Source organism: Octopus sinensis, linkage group LG10 (genome assembly GCF_006345805.1).
Source record: "Octopus sinensis linkage group LG10, ASM634580v1, whole genome shotgun sequence".
In the NCBI taxonomy this organism is placed as follows: Eukaryota; Metazoa; Mollusca; class Cephalopoda; order Octopoda; family Octopodidae; genus Octopus; species Octopus sinensis.
In genome coordinates, this window is record NC_043006.1 from 53,952,436 (window position 1) to 53,957,685 (window position 5,250).

The following is a 5,250-nucleotide window of genomic DNA, read 5'->3' on the forward strand; positions in this document are numbered from 1 at the left end:
TATTTATATATCTTATATATAACTTATTAATTTGCCTGTACAGCTCGCAGCCACTAACGTTATTATTTTCAGAAATAATATCATTCTTTTATATTTGCGTGTGTGTGTATGTGTGTGTGTGATGTGTGTGTGTGTGTGTGTGTGTGTGTGTGTGTGTGTGTGTGTGTGTGTGTGTGTGTGTGTGTGTGAAAGCATAATTAAGGAATGAAACACTTTCTGCCATGGCATTTGAAACCTTGATCAAACTTTTAGAAGATACGATTATTAAATACGTAATTTTAATAATGAAAGCATTCCAAATATTTGTTGCATATAGGTGTGCATGTATGTATAACTACCACTCATTTAGAAATAGCCTTTCTACATCTCCTTTCTTGACTAGTCACCCCAAATAGGGACCGTTTCAGATATTCAGCTGCTAAGAACAGATACTAAACTTTGATGTTGGGCAAAAAACCGAGAAGTGAGTGGTTAGGGTGTTGGACTCATAATCGTAAGATAGTGGTTTCGATTCCTGGACCGGGCGGTGCGCTGTGTTCTTGAACAAGTCATTTCATTTCACGTTGATCCAGTCCGTTCAGCCGGCAAAATGAGTAATTCTGCGACGGATCGGCGTCCCGTTCAGGTAGGGAATATATTCCACGAAAACCGGGAAACCGGGAAACCTATGAGTCTATATGACTCAAGAAAGATCTCTATCCTATCTAAATTGGTATGTAGTCGTGTTTTCAATATACCAGAGGCCGTTCCTCATTTATACAAATACACGCACACTCACACAAACACATACATGTTTATAGGTATACATGCATGCGTTTGTGCATATAAATATAAGTATGCATGTATGTATATGTGTATATTATTAAACGCATGTGATAATGGTGCCAATGTGTGTTTTCATGTATGTGTGTGCGCGTGTATTGCACAAAATACAAACTATAATTTCATACAAAACAGACCAAATTCAGAACCCCAGTTGACCTTCCTGTGAGATGACGATCCGGCTATTTTTCACTGAAATATCTGTTAACCAAAACAAAATCTCTTTATTGCAAATTCCATTCCCAAATGATATTCTTCAGTCATTAGTTCTCCAAGACGTATTCTTCATTCATAAATTCAGCATGTGCTCGAATGAATATTTCTGTATGAATCGCCTTTCCCAAAAATTTCAATCATAGACATCTGGAAAGATTCTAAAACTACGTCTCTGTAACTTAGCGATTCGACAAAAGAGAACGACAGAACACGTACTAGACCTTAAAAAAAAGTACTGGATTCGATTCGCTCGACTAAAACCTTTCAAGGCAATGGTCCAGCCTGGCCGCGGTCTAATGACTAAAACATGTAGATGACAAAAGATATACCCAATATACACTTTGAAATTGGAACTAATGGGGGAGGATGCCTGTAAGTAGTCCCTTGCTCTTCTAGAAATAGAAATTTACCACAAATTACAATGTAGTCCCTGATATATAGAAAGAAGGGATGATCACGCCTAGAATGTTTTTGATCACGGGTCTGATTAGTAAGGGCTGACATAGACAGTGAAATAACCGTGGAGTATGTCGCCAAGAGCCGCCCTTAAATTTGCCTGGCGTATGAGCCTATACAGCAGGCATAAACAACTTTTTCGAGAAGCGGGCCGCATAAGACATGGATCATCATCAGGTAAGCCGCACTACAAAAAAAAAAAAGAAGGATCTTTTCTATTCTGAAGCCAGTTTTTTCAAATTTTTCCTACTGAACCAAACAATTTGAAACTTCGTATACTGGTAGAATGTGTCAAAAGTAAACTTAATTGTAAACCAGAATGAAAACGGAATTGTAACTTCTAAGTTTAACGTTGTTTAATAATTAGAATTTTAACCAATGATATTCCGTCATTCGGCTTTATTTTATTTACTCCGTCTCGACCACCAATTTCGTGACGTATTAAACATCTTAAATGTAAACAAGCGCATCCTTCTAATTATTTAACGTACTCATGTTTCCAGGATCCTATAGTCAGCCACCTTCTAATAACAATATTTAAAACTAGTTAATAAGCCACATGTATTAAATTGAAAATGTTTCCATTCTGTATGTCTGCATGTATGTGTGTGTGTATGTATGTGTAAGTATGTGTGTGTGTGTATGTATGTGTAAGTATGTGTGTGTGTGTATGTATGTGTGTGTATGTATGTATGGCCGATTCATCGTAATTACGATGAATCGGCCATACATACATAGATACATACACACACACATACATGCAGACATACATATACACATACACCGAGTAAAAAATTTCAGTTATCTCTCTCTTTCACACATTACTCTCTCTGTCTCTTCACACACACTAACAGAAGCACTCACTTACACAACATACTGTCTCCCACACCCCATCAAACACACACACACACACACATGTACATCAATGCTTCCCCTAGACGGTAACTTCAAAGACAAACTTCCCTCGTCATAAAATCGCTTCCTCTTAGTCTCTTTCGCTCTCATTACTTATGTAAAAAAATAAAAGTTTTTTACGGAAATCGACGGAAAACTTGTGCTACGACAAGCGAAACTTCGCCGAAATGTAATATTAAAAAAGCAAAGAGCTGGCAGAAACGTTAGCACGCCGGGTGAAATGCGTAGCCGTATTTCGTCTGCCGTTACGTTCTGTGTTTGTTTACAGTGTTCCGAACGTTAGTACGTCACAAAAGCGCTTTCTACGTCACACTAATAGAATGCAGTCAAGTTTTACACATGGAAACAAACAATCTGATTGGTTAAAATTCGCAGTTTTAATCTACGATTAAAGTCATAAAATAGATTTTTCTCAAATAAACTAGTTCCAACCTGTGTCTTGTTTTGCTAGACTCTATCAGCATACGAAGTTTCAGAATATTTAGTTAAGTAGAAAGATCTGTGGTCCTGGCTTCAGAATTGAAAAGATCCAAAAAGAAGAATATATAAGTAATTGTTTCGTTAGGCAAGCCATTCAGAATTTCCCGCGGGCCGCAGTTTGCCCATGACTACTATATAGGCTTCTGCAACAAACCCGTAATTGCTGCCCCTATAAAAGTATCATCCGAGTCAGAACACTCTCTTGCTCAAAAGACACTTTCTAAGCTAAGTAACTGGACTTAGAGCTAAACAATATCACCAACAACTACAAAACTGCTTATAGCATTTCTCACAGCTACCAATATCTATAAAAATCATTACTACATATAAAAGCAATTCCTCTGAAACCAAACTAACAATTTGCTATATTTACATTTACGCAACATTATCAATACACTTCCTCTAACCCTTATCTTACAAAGTCCTCCAACACTAAGAGACACACTAATACTTTCATAGACACCACGACTTCGCATTCCTCTACTAACAGTAAAAACTGCACCAATCGTTATACATTACATCACAAACATCTGTGTGATGTATATTGTGATTTGTTCCTTAAAGTATTTATCATACAATAAATAAATAGAATAAAATAAACTCAGTAGGGCTTGTTCTTCTACAGTTTTTCTATTTACTTATCAGTCGGCCTACCTATTTGTCAGCCCGTCTGTCTATCTATCTATCTATCTATATCTATCTATCTATCTATCTATCTATCTATCTATCTATCTATCTATCTCTTTCTCTCTCTCTCCCCCCTCTCTCTCTCTCTCTCTCTTTATATATGTATATAAATTAGAGAAGAATCACCATGATATAATTAAATCATAATATATAGAATAAAAATTAAATATACGATTAAACCTATACCCATAATTAAGTAAAGTACAAAATAATAAATAGTATATAGTTAGTAAAAAGCAAATATACGTCACGATGTGTTACCGCTACTGTATATAACTCACTTTGATATTTATCATTGTTAAAAAGACTATACATATATACATATATATATATATACATATATATATATATATATATATATATATATATATATCAAGAGAGAGAGAGCGAGAGATGTATATATACCTTTTGTCTATTATATGTAGGGAAGTAAATATGTGAGCGAGCATGATCTCCCTCGCCTTCCTTCCCAAACTAATATATAAAAAAACATTTTTTATCAAAAGACATGTATCATTAACACCACCACCCCAGTCAAACACCTAAAACATAGAAAATTACTAAGAGAAAGAATTTGGAAAAACATCTGACCGTTATATTTTTCACTAAAGGTCAGCTATGCAAAAGGCTTCATAAAACACTTCTTTAACAACCCACCACCTCCCAACTCCACCCCTAATCAAGTATCTTGTTTGACCATTCACTATTTCCTTTCAGCTCTTATTCATCAACACCCTTTCACTCCCACACCGATTAACAAGCCCAAACCCCACTTCAAGCACACCCAAATCCCAAGGAATTTTTTTTTAAATCTCCCTACCTAAGTTAACAAAGAACTTACTATCTACGAACTAAAGTGTAAAATCAATATTACTAAAAACTAGAAAATAATAAATTAAACTGATTAGACCTACCATTGAAGTCGTTTTATATATATATATATATATATATATAATAATTTTGCCTCTTTTTATGGAGACAAAAGGGTTCATAGGTCTACAAAAAAGGAGTGCTCAAATGAAATGACTAGTAATGGGACCGCGGCAGTGAACTCCCGAAATGGCCATAGGTATGTCTTAACTTGATTTTGTGGAATTCTCTTACGCTCCTTGGACTTCAACATCCATGGTTTTTATGAAACGAACTATTTTAATATATTTTTAATTGAGGGGAGTAAAAACTTTTTTTAGTCGACTGATATATATATATATATATATAAGAGCTCCGCTCGAAACGTCATACCCTCCTTCTTCCATTTTCCTGAGCGCCTAATAATAATAATACTGTAATTGTTCCACGTGTTGTTGTTTTTTCTGTTTTCCCGTTTGGATATATAAATATATATATATATATATAATATATATATTAAAGATTTTTAGTATATACCTTCTTGATAATCTGTTCTATTATTGTATTTTTTGTAGTATTATATTTTTACTTTCCGTCTTCTCCAGTTTCAGCTCAGAGCTGCGGCCATGCTGATGCACCGCCGCTTTGCTGCACTGTTATTACTAAGAGCCTCCTCTACTTTGTGGCACTTGGTGAAGAATGGAGTTTGATATAGCTACCCTCATTTGCACCTCTTGTCGTGAGGTAGGTTCATCAGGGACTCTCGACAGGAAGTGGTCCAGCTTTGATCTAAAATCCCCTACATCTACTTTGTGCAGGTTCCTC

General features: G+C 35.5%; 1 non-coding gene across 1 annotated transcript; it reads right to left on the reverse strand.

Moving 5' to 3' along the window:
- Positions 1 to 281: 281 nt before the first annotated feature.
- LOC115216901 lies at positions 282 to 468 on the reverse strand. Its single transcript, XR_003882132.1, has one exon. It is a non-coding gene; the product is annotated as a U2 spliceosomal RNA (small nuclear RNA).
- Between the last annotated feature and the right edge of the window lie 4,782 nt (positions 469 to 5,250).